Raw genomic sequence first — 15,974 nt, forward strand, 5'->3', positions numbered from 1 at the left:
CACTATTTTGACAGTTCTTATGATTCTCAGATCTGGTACATTCCACTCATTGCCAGGTGGTGTACTGTGTACAGGGTAGTGTATACAATATGTCTGTGCACTATTCTGACAGTTCCTGTGATTCCCAAGTCTGGTACATTCCTCCCACTTCAAGGTGGTGTGAGGTGCACAGGGTAGTGCATAGACTATGTGCAATATTCAGACAGTTAATATAATTCTCTGATCTGGTACATTTCACCCACTGCCTGGTTGTGTAGGGTACACAGTGTAGTGCATACAATATGTCTGTGCACTATTCAGACAGTTCCTATGATTCCCAAATCTGGTACATTCCACTCACTGACAGGTGGTGTACTGTTCACATGGTAGTGCATACAATATGTTTGTGCACTATTCAGATGGTTACTATGATTCCCAGATCTTGTGCATTCTACCATTGCCAGGTGGTATATGGTGCACAGAGCAGTGAATACAATACGTCTGGGCACTATTCAGATAGTTCCTGTGATTCGCAGATCTGGTAAATTCCACCCACTGCCAGGTGGTGTACGGTGCACAGGATAGAGCATACAATATGTCTGTGCACTATTCAGCAGTTACTATGATTCCCAGATCTGGCACAAATGCAAATCATACCAGTGTTTTCTGAGAGGGAACTTTCCTCAAGGTCATTTAGTAAGTAGGTGCTCACATTGTCAACAGTAGGTGCTATGAAGTTCCAGTTTTATGAACATAAATAGCAGATCAATCATAATGGTGGTTGTTTTGGTTTAATTTCTCCAGGTGTCTTGGGGTTTTTATAACGTATTGGGAATTGACCCATTCCTAAGTCAGAGTATAAATAGAGTTCATAAAATCAGTATTGTTTCAGTCTTTGATATTAGCCAAGAGTGCTCTTCTCAGCACTCACAATGTACCCAGAAATGACTCCTGCAATTCATATGGAGTTACATGCAGTGGTAGCTTACTCAAGTACAATTTTAAATTTGTTTTTATTAAACCTGTTGCTCTTACTACTATTAAACCTGTTGCTCCTACTACTGTTGGAACTGTATGGGTATCTTTCTTTCACATTGCTCTAATTTCTTCTCACAAATCCTGGTGTTTTATGACTCTCTGTATGTAAGACATTGTAATCTCTGGGTGCAACCATTTCAGTGACCAATGATACTTTTCTGTTTTATTCATGGATACTATATCTTTTTTTTTTTCTTTCATCTATTTTCTGAACTGTTTGTGAAGGGGTGATCCCATGTGATATAAACTGCATCATTTTATAATTCTTTGTGGTTCATGTTTCCAATGCTTCTCAGCTACTAACAGTCTTTCCACATTACTGTCTCTTTCAGAGTACAGGGCCTCTGCCATGTGTGTCACACCCCACAACAAGATGTGCAACTATTTCTGGTTCTGTTTAAAATAACCTGCATTTATCTGTTTCTTCCAGATTTTCAATGGATTTTGTAAACTAACATGTACATATGTAGTGACATGGGCAAGTGCCAGCATAGCCAGCTGGGGTTTTGTAAAGAATGATATGTCCTTTGAATATCAAACTAATTTGTACAAGATGCTTGTGTTACAAATGTATTAGAACTGTATGTAATTTGTATATCAAACTGATTCATACAGATACTTGTGCTGAAAATGTTTTTGAGAGGTTTGCTTGTGCTAAAATGTATCAACAGTGCACCCTGCTGAAATGAAAAACGATGTACATGTATTACTGCAACTGAATTAAATGTATATGTTTTAACAGAGGCCACTGGGACAGCAAAGGTTAACTTTAAGAAAAATAAGGGACATGTAAATAAGCTGTTAAACCATTAAAATGACACCCCACAGTGCTGAATAGTACTGGAGAGTCTGGGTATGGGAAAGAGCCTTTGTTCATTAGCTCAGTGAAAAGAGAGGAGGCTCCAGGCACTGCCATAAACATTTGGACATGTATTATGGCCATCTGTGCTAAATTCCTGTCTCAGCTTCAAAGGGTAATACTGTGAGAACCTAGAGTCAGGTGACCAGATGAGGTCATTTTGTCAGCTTTCTTGGAAGTTATCTTTTAGATATTACAAAGAGAAATCTCAGAGTATTGAGTTTCCTGTTTTGGGAGCCTGACTAGAAAGATCCTCAGCCACAGCATTTTGCCTTACGGTAGTAAGTACCTTAACTAGGAAACAATAAAATTCTCTTAGATTCAGTCAGGAATATAGTGAAGCTTAGTTTAGACAGTGTTTTTCTTTATTTGCATGAATTTGTCCATCAATGTTAATTCCAATATTTTCTGTGATTTGAACTCTGTGGTTTACTGTAAATATATATTGAGTATTTTCATGCTATTTTATTATTTATTATTAAATATATTCAAAACTTTTATTGTGGCTGGTCCTTGTAGAAAGTATCTAACTTTTCAGAGTACTTATATTTATTTGGTAACACTCTGTGTGCCATTCTGGAAGGCCTAGCCATGTTGGTGAACTACTACCATTTGTATTAGTATAAATATTACACAATATAATTGGACACCCTTTGTTAAAGGCCTTGGAGTAGTCAGTTGGGGAGTGTCTGCTGATATCTACCTTATAGTTTGGGGAAGAAGGTGGCATAGCTAATTAACCTGTGCCAGCCTTTCCCAGGTGTGTGTGTGTGTGTTTGCAAATCAAATCTCTCAGTGTGTGCACTCGCACGTGTGTGCGTGTGTGTGTGTGTGTGTGTGTGTGTGTGTGTGTGTGTGTGTGTGTGTGTGTGTCAGCTACTTGGGACAGGGACACAAAACACTGGGTTTAGAGAGAGGGTGCTGGAGGACTTGGCTTGGACACTCGACTGAGGACCTAACCCCACAGCTGTACCATTCGGGAGTCTTATTGTGGACCTGGAGGGAGACACATATAGAGACATCCAGACCCTGGGCTGAGTGTGTTCCCTGTGTGCTATTAAGGGAAACTGTACTTGATGCAAAGAGGTCTACATCTGGAAATACTGTGTATCTATCTGCATTACAAGTGCACGTCCCTCTCCAGTGTCAGTGGTGAGGATTCAGGCTGCTTGATTACTGGCCCAGCATGGGAACAACACATATTGGTAGCAGTGGCGGGCAGGTGGGCATCACAACATAGTCAACTAGTTTGAGCTGCCCTTATTAGTCTTTTGTCTTTAATTTACCTCTCTTGAACTACTCTTGTGTCAGTCAACATGAGTTTGTTCCAGCAATGGGACATTGTAGCACTGGCATACATGCCTATGCCAGCAGAAAAAGAGAAGCTGAGTGAGGAGATATCAGATAAAGTAGTTGCACTGGGCCATCATGTGAGACAGAGGTGGGACAATATATCATGGCACTGGCAAATAGGCAGTTTTCTGGTACACAACTATTGACTTTGACAAGACACGCACAGAACAAAAGTGATGCAGAAACTGACACACCCAGGTTGTACATTATAGTGTACTGGCCATCAAGCTGTACATCAGACATTAACATATCCACATTAGACAGAGGAGTGAGCAGGGCACAATCATTAGCATTTACATGTGGGGGCCACAGTGGCATGGGACAGCAATTTTACAATAAGTCATGAATGGTGCCTATTATAAGTGACGGCCTCACTGGGGGAGGGGGGTTGTGGATTGTCAGAGACCATGCAATCATTTGATGGGTGGAACTTCCAGAGGTGGGATGTTGCCTCTGTTATCCATGTTGCACTGCAGTGCCAAGTCAGAAGGCATTTGATCAAGGGAGATGGAGTAGCACATTAGTTGCATATGTGAGGATGCTGCTAGCCCCTGTTGTGTGGTTCTGGTAATGGATGGCTTCTCTGCTCCATGGTTAGGCACGGGTAAGTGTTAGTCATGATACACCTACAGAGGAGTGGGTTGGTGTTGATGTGTATGATGATGAGTGGGATGCCCCAAGGGGTATGCTCACAGTGTTGCCACATGAGCATCGTCCACATCCTCGTGAGCTTCTACAGCCAGGGTGGAGACCACAGTGGAGTTGAATGACTATTGACCATGTTCACAAGAGCATCCATGGCCAGAGGTGATGGCCACAGTTGACACAGGTAAGCACTGGCAATACCTAAATGAGCAACCATGACCAGGGTTGGAGGCAGCCATGGATGGTGTGGCAGGTGCAAGAATGGTGTGTGTTATCTGTGCTAAGTATCTGATTACACCTGCAGTGCACAATCATCCCTAATCATGACCACAGAGGTTGCTTCTCATTTATCATAAGGGTGGATTACTGGCTGCCAAGTGGGTTGCAATAGCCCACATTCCCAGCAATGGCTGAATGTCTTCACACAGGCCACACAGCACTCTGTGCAGCTCTGACATGGTTTGATTATCATCCCAATCTGCCTGGGTTACAGCCCTACACATATGCTCATTGGTGCCAAGGTAACACTCAAATCATGGAATATTCTGCCTCATAGTGCCAATGGCCACCCCCCCCAAATGCTGTGTGTGCACACTTCACAGGTGGTGCAACCTTCTGATGCTGTCTGTATTGGTGATGACTGTGTATCATGTATGGGGTTTGCATGGACAGGACAGCGAATACTAAACAGAAGTGATACTGTTGCTTCATCCTGGATCTCTCCAGTCCCCCTTACCTGTGAAAGATGGGAGAGTTCCCTCCACTGGTAGTGCTACTGACAAAGTCACTCTGCTCTCAGACTGTGTTAGGTGTGTAGTGCCATCATTGTCAGCCTCTAGAAACATGTTAACATCAGGCAGGTGTTGACTTTTATTGCTGGATTCTCTCCTAGTGGTACCTCTGAATAAATACATACAGACAGCATAAGAGTTTGAAAGCCAATACATGTGTGACTCCCACCCCTGTCCTGCAGACATACTGTTACATGCCAAGAATATATACAACCTATGAGAATATAAGCATTTTGTGGTGCAGGTTGTCTCCATTACAAGTCTGTTGCACCTTGGTGGCAGGAGTGTAGAATTGCATCTCTGAGTAAACTCGATGCTGGGCACTGTCATATTAGAATGGCATGTGCCACTACTTGTCTAGTACATCTCACACAGATGCTCAGGCAGTTGTACCTTATGGGGCAGGTGGTCTCAACTGCAGCCCTGATGTTTCTGGGTGACAAAAATGCAGATGAACGTATGTGACTAAATCAGGCAGGTGTGCTGCATAGTGCCCTACAGGAGGAGCATATGCCACTACTTACCTGAAGCATCCCACTAAAAACTCTAGGCAGTCCAGATCACCCTGGCTCCTATGTCTAACCCACCATCAGGTATGAGTCTTCTTTCACTGTCACTAATGAGGGTTAGTTGGAATCTTCAATGGCTAAGAGCTACTGTTGTATTGGTGGTGTGCCCACTGTTGTCACCCTTTCCTCAGCTGTGTCCTAGGCTTTGGCAAAAAAGGCCATGTCAATGATCCAGTGACTCACCTGTACCAAAATCCTATTGTGACCACCTACTGCATTAATGTCACATATCAGTTCCTGCCTCACCTGGTCTCTGAAAGCCTTGAACATTTTACCGTTGTCCATCATTCCCCTGCCATATGTGCATAGGTCCAACAGTAACACCTCAGTGTCCTGCAGGGTGAAATTTTCCAGAAATTGCCATTTGTTTGGTAGCATAATAGGTCAGGTACAGCTGTGGGTACACATGTTGATCATTGTGGTTGTGAATGGCGATCCATATCAGCCAACACTTGTCAGTTGTGTATCTCTTGCATCACTATGGTGAGCACAGCTCTGTGCATTGTAATGAGGTAATTGTTGTGGCAATGTGCTGTTGTGCAGTAGCCATGTGTGCCATATGAAATGTCCTTTTCACCTGTACCAACAGCATAGTGTGGACCTGTTGCACTGCAGTCCCAGTATTCCCATTAGCCTACTGTACTGCCTGTCTACTTATGCAACATTATGAAGACATTCACATAGCAGGAATGTGACTCAGCCTGCCTTTTCACTATGCCCTGCTTGATAACCAGTTCCATCAAGAACAGAAAACTTTCTTGACTAGTTGATTGCACACTGCCAGCACAGGACTGCAACAAATCCTGCCTGTTCCCTCTGCTCTGTCAGTTTGTACCTCCTCACATCTTATCAGACAGATGCCATGGCCAGTGTAGAGTTAGCAAACACATTATGCACCATTGCATGGCATGGTGGGATTTATTATGAGTATTCCTTTCTGCTTTCATTTTCCATTTTGCAAGTGTACATATTCTGTATTGCTCACTGAAATGCAGTCTCCTTCAAAGGTTAATACTCTTTTTGTCTCAGCATGATGGGATTTGTAGCTCAGCTTATATGCTAATGAGGTGATTTCATGAGATTAACTCTGAACTCTGTCAATAACGCAATGTGGTATAATCTCTGTTCCATACCAGACCCCAGTCTGTCTCATACACCTGTTGTGAAATGAAATATGGGTGCACAACTTTGCAACCCAGCTATGCTACTACAGATTTGCATTGTGCTAATGATCAGTCATAGGTTAGGTATACTTTGGGTCCTGGGCAGTTTTCAAACCATAAGTCCCAATCTTCTATCTGCAGTTTTTCTTGGACCACGCATATTGTTTTAAACCATAAGAACATTTGAACTACTGTCAATATATTTCAAAGTTCATGCCCATCAATTACAGCCACTTGACTGTGTGTATCTCAGATAGCTAATTGTGATAAAAAAATGGCCACTGTAAAGTATTCCAACTTTCTTTACACAAATACAAACTAGTCCAGCAAAGCCAGACTAATGACTGTTTGATTTAATCATGATGGCAGGGTCAGTCATTCTCATCCACAGATAGCCCCCCATACTTCACAGTTTTAGTCCAGTTGCTGACTGTATATACTTGAGATATACCTCAGATGATTGTAGTAAAAATAAACAAAACAAATTAATTATGGGCACAATAATGTATTTCAAGTTTGCTTTATACAAACACATAGTAGATCAAGTATTTCAACTTAATTCATAGAATTGCACACGACTCCTGCAAAGCAAAATGATTAATGGAGCAAACGAGCGTGTTAGTCACACAGACACACCCTAGTCAGCAGTTATAGTCACTTTTCGGTGTAAAACTTATTTGAGTGAGATCAAAAATTATACCTCTCAACCTTTCAGCACAATAATCAAAGACAAAATCAAAAATAATGAAGGACAAAGTTACAAAATCGAGGACAGATTTTAAACATTGCTCTCAAAATTGCTAGAATAACTGTTTTTTGCAAATTACATATAATATCTAAAAGACAAATATTTCTCATTATTAGTAATTGTAGTCCTCAATGATTGCCATAAAACCACACATTTCGAGTAACAGGCCAACATATGAGATAAAATCAGGAACATTCTTTAAAATCAGGAACAGTTGCGAGCTATGTAATTTCAACTTTTCATACAAACAGTAGTCACAAGTATTGCAAGTTATTTTACATAAATGCACACTAGTCAGGCAAAGCCAGATGGTTAAGTGAGCAAATGGCAAAACAGTGAGTTACTTTCATCTAAAGATAACCCCCATTCCCATCTAGCAGTTATAACTGCATGTTGTTTAGAATTATTCCAGTTGTGAAAAAAACATGTTTCTCAACTCTCAGTGCCAGTTTCAGTGAAGAAGCCAAAACATACTAAGGGACAAGGAAACATTTTAAATATTGCTTTTATGTTCTTTAAAAGTTCTTAGGATAACAGTTTTTGCTTCAGAATGTATTTTCTGACAGATACAAAGTCTGAAGCTCAAAACTATGTCAATATTTAATGATTGTAGTGCTTAATGATTTGCCAGGGGAAAAATATGAAGAACAGATCAAAAATATGAGTCATCCTCAAGGGCATTCTCTGACATCAGGGACAGTTGCGTGATATGCAGTTTTAATTTTCAGACAAATGGTGAAAACGAATATTCCAACTTATTTCACACAAATGCAAACTAATCCTGCAAAGCCAGACTGTACAAACTGAGTAAGACACAAGCACATACGCTACTTTCATTCACAGGCATCCACCACACTCAAAGCTCTGAACCTCTTAGAGTACATTTTCTGGACAAAGCCATAAATAATGGGGGACAAAGGCCTAAAAAAGGGACAATTTTGAAATATTGCTCTTACAAACTTAGAAAGTTGATAGAATAACAGGTTTTGCATTAGCATGAATTTTCTGAAGCATATGAAGTCTGAATCTCAAATGTCTGTCATTATTTTCTAACTTCAGTCCCCAAAATTTAGCAATGATTTGCCAGTAAACCACAATTTTATAAGTAACAGGCCAAAAATATGAGGTGAAAATCTGGACATTCTGAGAAAATCTGTACAGTTGAGAGGTATGAATTCACTACAAGCAATCGTTATAGCCACTTCCTGTGTAGACTTAATATAACTGTAATAGAAAATACATGGGGCATGATCTAAAAAGATTTGTTCTCAGTGTAAATGACCACTTATGCTGAGAGCAGATCTTTTGGAATCTGGCCCCTAGTGTAAGCCTTACACCAAAGTATGTCACGTACACTAAGAACAAATCTTTGGGAATCAGAGCAGACTTACACTGAGAACAACGCTTTTGGAATCTCGCCCCTTGTTTGTCCCTTCTGTGGGTGCAGTAAAACACTTCATCTGACAGTTAGGCTGGGATGGCCACAGACAGCAAGTTGGTGTTTTGTGGTTTTAATTAATATAGTAGATGCTCCTTTTGCATGTAGAATAATAATGAAAATAGATATTATCTCTATGGAGTGCACACAGTGAACATTTGCATGTACATTGTGCATGCACACAAAACAGTGCTGCTTGTTTTTTTTTTTCCTTTCCCATAATTCAAACTGCTAACATTATTTACTGGCAGTATAATTAATATTCAAGGTTTTGATAGAAAACTGTAAAGATGTCTGTGAAATCAGAGGCATTTATTTACTTTTACTCATGTTTCTGATGCTACCTTGATAGTTAGAATTCCCTGCAAAGATCAGACAGTTAAGCTCTCATCAAAAAATAGCTCTACTCTAGTGTCTCTTATTGGCAGGATCACCTATGGGCCATGTAATGGGAAAGTTCACACAGATGCAGCAGTCCAAGAATAAGCAAATACTTGTGGCTGTTTTTAAATACATTAACAAAAATGTTTATGAGGCTAGTGATTGTTATATTCATTAATTAATTAATTAATTCATTCATTCATTCATTCATTCAGTAAGTTAACTGAAATGCATTAGCACTGTTGAATGCAACAGAATTATTTAAAATTAGCCTGTGATGACCCATCCCTGGACCAGTAATCAATGAGCCTCAATCCTCACCATTGGCATCTGCGGTGGGATGTTCACTGACATGATAATAGGTACACACACAGTATTCCAGATGCTACTCTCTGCATCAAGTGCAATTTCCCTTAAGAGAACACAGAGACCACAGTCAGTCCGGAGCTGGTTTCTCTCTCTTTCTTCAGATCCCCAATAAGACTCCCCACTGGGACAGCTATAGAGTTGAGTTCTTAGCCAGAGTTCCAAGCCAAATCTTCCAACACTCTCTCTCTGTCCAACTGGTGTTTCATGTCCCTCTGTCCCTGCCCAAGTAGTTGGCACACACTCATACTCTTGGAGATTCATTTACACACACACACACACACACACACACACACACACACACACACACACACACACACACACACACACACACACACACTCACACACACACACACACACACACACACACACACACACCTGGGAAAGACTAGCACAGGTTTGCTAGCTATGCCCCCTTCTGCCCAGGCTATAAGATATTTATGACTGCCACCAGAACCCCTTGCCAGCTACTTTAAGACCCTTAACAAAGGGTGTACAATTTTACTGTGTAATATTAATCTCTCTCTCTCTCTCTTCTCTTTCGGCTGTTCCCATTAGGGGTCACCACAGTGGATCATCTGTTTCCATTTCTTCCAGTCCTCTGCATCTTGCTCTGTCACATCAACCACCTGCATGTCCTCTCTCACCACATCCATAAACCTTATCTTAGGCCTTCCTCTTTTCCTCTGTCAGAAAAATATGTATTAATGTGTGTATTAGTAATATGCTTAGTGCATTTAGAGCTAGAAAAGGGTTAACACATTTATTCTATTTCATACTGCATAAATCTGTACAAACTGCAGATGCTTTCTGACCTCACTGAAATGCAGTCTCCTTCAAAGGTTAATACTCTTTTTGTCTCAGCATGATGGGATTTGTAGCTCAGCTTATATGCTAATGAGGTGATTTCATGAGATTAACTCTGAACTCTGTCAATAACGCAATGTGGTATAATCTCTGTTCCATACCAGACCCCAGTCTGTCTCATACACCTGTTGTGAAATGAAATATGGGTGCACAACTTTGCAACCCAGCTATGCTACTACAGATTTGCATTGTGCTAATGATCAGTCATAGGTTAGGTATACTTTGGGTCCTGGGCAGTTTTCAAACCATAAGTCCCAATCTTCTAAAATCAGTTTTTCTTGGACCACGCATATTGTTTTAAACCATAAGAACATTTGAACTACTGTCAATATATTTCAAAGTTCATGCCCATCAATTACAGCCACTTGACTGTGTGTATCTCAGATAGCTAATTGTGATAAAAAAATGGCCACTGTAAAGTATTCCAACTTTCTTTACCTTGCTACAAACTAGTCCAGCAAAGCCAGACTAATGACTGTTTGATTTAATCATGATGGCAGGGTCAGTCATTCTCATCCACAGATAGCCCCCCATACTTCACAGTTTTAGTCCAGTTGCTGACTGTATATACTTGAGATATACCTCAGATGATTGTAGTAAAAATAAACAAAACAAATTAATTATGTGCACAATAATGTATTTCAAGTTTGCTTTATACAAACACATAGTAGATCAAGTATTTCAACTTAATTCATAGAATTGCACACGACTCCTGCAAAGCAAAATGATTAATGGAGCAAACGAGAGTGTTAGTCACACAGACATACCCTAGTCAGCAGTTATAGTCAGTCAGTAAAACTTATTTGAGTGAGATCAAAATTATCAGGGAAAACCTTTCAGCACAAAATCAAAGACAAAATCAAAATAATGAAGGACAAAGTTACAAAATCGAGGACAGATTTTAAACATTGCTCTCAAAATTGCTAGAATAACTGTTTTTTGCAAATTACATATAATATCTAAAAGACAAATATTTCTCATTATTAGTAACTGCAGTCCTCAATGATTGCCATAAAACCACACATTTCGAGTAACAGGCCAACATATGAGATAAAATCAGGAACATTCTTTAAAATCAGGAACAGTTGCGAGCTATGTAATTTCAACTTTTCATACAAACAGTAGTCACAAGTATTGCAAGTTATTTTACATAAATGCACACTAGTCAGGCAAAGCCAGATGGTTAAGTGAGCAAATGGCAAAACAGTGAGTTACTTTCATCTAAAGATAACCCCCATTCCCATCTAGCAGTTATAACTGCATGTTGTTTAGAATTATTCCAGTTGTGAAAAAAACATGTTTCTCAACTCTCAGTGCCAGTTTCAGTGAAGAAGCCAAAACATACTAAGGGACAAGGAAACATTTTAAATATTGCTTTTATGTTCTTTAAAAGTTCTTAGGATAACAGTTTTTGCTTCAGAATGTATGGGTAGAAAGATACAAAGTCTGAAGCTCAAAACTATGTCAATATTTAATGATTGTAGTGCTTAATGATTTGCCAGGGGAAAAATATGAAGAACAGATCAAAAATATGAGTCATCCTCAAGGGCATTCTCTGACATCAGGGACAGTTGCGTGATATGCAGTTTTAATTTTCAGACAAATGGTGAAAACGAATATTCCAACTTATTTCACACAAATGCAAACTAATCCTGCAAAGCCAGACTGTACAAACTGAGTAAGACACAAGCACATACGCTACTTTCATTCACAGGCATCCACCACACTCAAAGCTCTGAACCTCTTAGAGTACATTTTCTGGACAAAGCCATAAATAATGGGGGACAAAGGCCTAAAGACTGAGATTTTGAAATATTGGGCTTACAAACTTAGAAAGTTGATAGAATAACAGGTTTTGCATTAGCATGAATTTTCTGAAGCAACCAGAGTCTGAATCTCAAATGTCTGTCATTATTTTCTAACTTCAGTCCCCAAAATTTAGCAATGATTTGCCAGTGAACCACAATTTTATAAGTAACAGGCCAAAAATATGAGGCACCCATCTGGACATTCTGAGAAAATCTGTACAGTTGAGAGGTATGAATTCACTACAAGCAATCGTTATAGCCACTTCCTGTGTAGAAAAGGCATAACTGTAATAGAAAATACATGGGGCATGATTATTTTCTGTTGTTCTCAGTGTAAATGACCACTTATGCCAGTCCGGAATCTTTTGGAATCTAATAGTGAGGAAACAACACCAAAGTATGTCACGACTAGAACAAATAAAGGGGAATCAGAGCAGACTTACACTGAGAACAACGCTTTTGGAAGATTGCAAGAAAAACTTCTAAGGGTGCAGTAAAACACTTCATCTGACAGTTAGGCTGGGATGGCCACAGACAGCAAGTTGGTGTTTTGTGGTTTTAATTAATATAGTAGATGCTCCTTTTGCATGTAGAATAATAATGATAATAGATATTATCTCTATGGAGTGCACACAGTATTGAGCTGCATGTACATTGTGCATGACATGAAAACAGTGCTGCTTGTTTTTTTTTTTCCTTTCCCATAATTCAAACTGCTAACATTATTTACTGGCAGTATAATTAATATTCAAGGTTTTGATAGAAAACTGTAAAGATGTCTGTGAAATCAGAGGCATTTAGCAGCTTTTACTCATGTTTCTGATGCTACCTTGATAGTTAGAATTCCCTGCAAAGATCAGACAGTTAAGCTCTCATCAAAAAATAGCTCTACTCTAGTGTCTCTTATTGGCAGGATCACCTATGGGCCATGTAATGGGAAAGTTCACACAGATGCAGCAGTCCAAGAATAAGCAAATACTTGTGGCTGTTTTTAAATACATTAACAAAAATGTTTATGAGGCTAGTGATTGTTATATTCATTAATTAATTAATTAATTCATTCATTCATTCATTCATTCAGTAAGTTAACTGAAATGCATTAGCACTGTTGAATGCAACAGAATTATTTAAAATTAGCCTGTGATGACCCATCCCTGGACCAGTAATCAATGAGCCTCAATCCTCACCATTGGCATCTGCGGTGGGATGTTCACTGACATGATAATAGGTACACACACAGTATTCCAGATGGACACAGAAGCATCAAGTACAATTTCCCTTAAGAGAACACAGAGACCACAGTCAGTCCGGAGCTGGTTTCTCTCTCTTTCTTCAGATCCCCAATAAGACTCCCCACTGGGACAGCTATAGAGTTGGAGAAAAAGCCACGAGATGGGAAAAAATCTTCCAACACTCTCTCTGTCCAACTGGAATTTCAATGCCCTCTGTCCCTGCCCAAGTAGTTGACACACACACATACTCTTGGAGATTCATTTTACACACACACACACACACACACACACACACACAAGAGAACCCACACACACACACACACAACTCTCTGGTCACACACACTCACACACACACACACACACACACACACACACACACACACCTGGGAAAGACTAGCACAGGTTTGCTAGCTATGCCCCCTTCTGCCCAGGCTATAAGATATTTATGACTGCCACCAGAACCCCTTGCCAGCTACTTTAAGACCCTTAACAAAGGGTGTACAATTTTACTGTGTAATATTAATCTCTCTCTCTCTCTCTTCTCTTTCGGCTGTTCCCATTAGGGGTCACCACAGTGGATCATCTGTTTCCATTTCTTCCAGTCCTCTGCATCCACAGACCCACACCCAACCACCTGCATGTCCTCTCTCACCACATCCATAAACCTTATCTTAGGCCTTCCTCTTTTCCTCTGTCAGAAAAATATGTATTAATGTGTGTATTAGTAATATGCTTAGTGCATTTAGAGCTAGAAAAGGGTTAACACATTTATTCTATTTCATACTGCATAAATCTGTACAAACTGCAGATGCTTTCTGACCTTGTATTGTTAGCTAAAATACCAAGAAGTAGTTGAAATTTACTGAGAAGCAGATGATTCCTGCTTATGTTAGAAAAATAATGAATAGAACAATACTACTTGTATGAAACTCAGACAAGAAGTTGAAGGACATAAAGAGAAAATACACAGCTGTAGAAGCTATAAATAATTAGGACAAAGCCTGTTTGAAAATATGAACTGCAATCAGCATTTTAGATGATCTGAATTAGAAGAAGCAAGCACCATGTAGCACTGTAAGATGGAAATGATGTCCTTCCTGGTGCCCACCAAGGCCAGGTTGATTTTCTCAAAGGTTTCTCACAAATCTAGTCATGTCAGCAGAAAATCTGAGTAACATCTGCTGTAGAACAATACTGAAAGTTGTGTTTGATTATGTCAGCCATAGAAGGCCATGTCTTGTAAAATAGTATAAGATTGAGCATACTTCCTGTTAGTAGTTAGACAAATCCTTGTTTTTGCATGTTTTGTCTCCTTGCGGCAAGTTAATAAATATACCTTAACACAACCTTACGTGTATTGGTGCCCCTAGTTTTTCCTTTGACAGATTGGTCCTTTGGACCGAAACCTTCACTTCACCTCGGATCAGACAGGCCAGGTGGCTTGAAACCGTCACGCAGGCTTCAGCCATCGGTTCTTCTTAGTTGAAAAGCCCTGACTGAATTGTCATACAAAAGAGGCCAGCCACTTTCTGATCTGCGACTGAAGGATGGGGTTACTCGAACCAGGTGATCATATGACTAGGCTCAGGTAAGGTGAATCTACTTTTCCTGAACGAGATCAGGGACTAGATTTGTATTTATTTTGTTAAGACTTTGTTATACAAGTCAGGGACAAAAAGGTGATTGAGCAAAAGACACTGCCTAGAAAAGACCTTATGGATGTTCCCTTGGATGATGCCGAACAAAATCCGTGGTACCACGTTAAAAATAAGGGGTTACATAACGATTAAAAGGGTAGAACAAAATGGGTAATAATTGTACAAAAGATCCCAAAATCAAATCTTTACCACACAATTTATCTGCACAGGCAGCAGAATTGATTGCCTTGACACGGGCATGTACCTTAGCAAAGGGTAAATGTTTGATGGTTTTACTGAAAATCCTCACTTTTTTCTACTGTCAAATGTTTTAAAACCGATGGAAAAGGTCGGGTAAAAAGCAACGTCAATTAGGAATTCCTCAGGCACACAGGTGGATTGAGGAAGTTTTAGAAAGGAACAAAAGAGTAATAATTCAAAAGCAATGTTTTTAGATAAGGAGGACAATAACTTAGTAATAGCATCAGCCCTCCACCTCTCTTACCAGAATATGAGGCAAGTGAACAAGTTAGTCCACCTCGCGATATCCTGCTGTCACTGGAGACACTACAAAAGCAAAAGCGTTTATTAGAGATCCCGTCGAGACCACTACTCAACAGGAAACTCAAAGGAGACATTGAAAATGATCAAATGGGTAGAAATTCATGATTTATGAGTGAAGAAGAAATATGCCCACTTATAGAAGTGCCTAATCCTCAGGCAGGGCAAGAAGGTCAGGACCCAACTATTCTAGTGTATAGACCCTGGACTCGGAAGACATCCGAAAGCCACTGAGGGAATTGGATTCGTAAAAAAAAATTTTAGAAAGTTCTTAGAAGATTTGCAAAATATGAGGCTAAGTTATAATTTAAACATTGTCAGGTAGAAAAGTAGTCAGACAAATTGTGGGACCAGATTGGCACATGATTAGTGGCAACTGGAATCCCGTGATGTTAGCTCAGGCCCCTCCCACATAGCAGCGCATTAGACAACAGAGTGAAAGGCACAACAGACTGCATCTCTGAGAAATGGACAACTAGGGCAGACTGGACTTGCATTAATCAATGCATCCAACAGGAAGGTGAAACTATTGACAGATA

This window comes from Protopterus annectens, chromosome 2.part0 (genome assembly GCF_019279795.1).
Source record: "Protopterus annectens isolate FY-2018-M chromosome 2.part0, PAN1.0, whole genome shotgun sequence".
In the NCBI taxonomy this organism is placed as follows: domain Eukaryota; kingdom Metazoa; phylum Chordata; order Ceratodontiformes; family Protopteridae; genus Protopterus; species Protopterus annectens.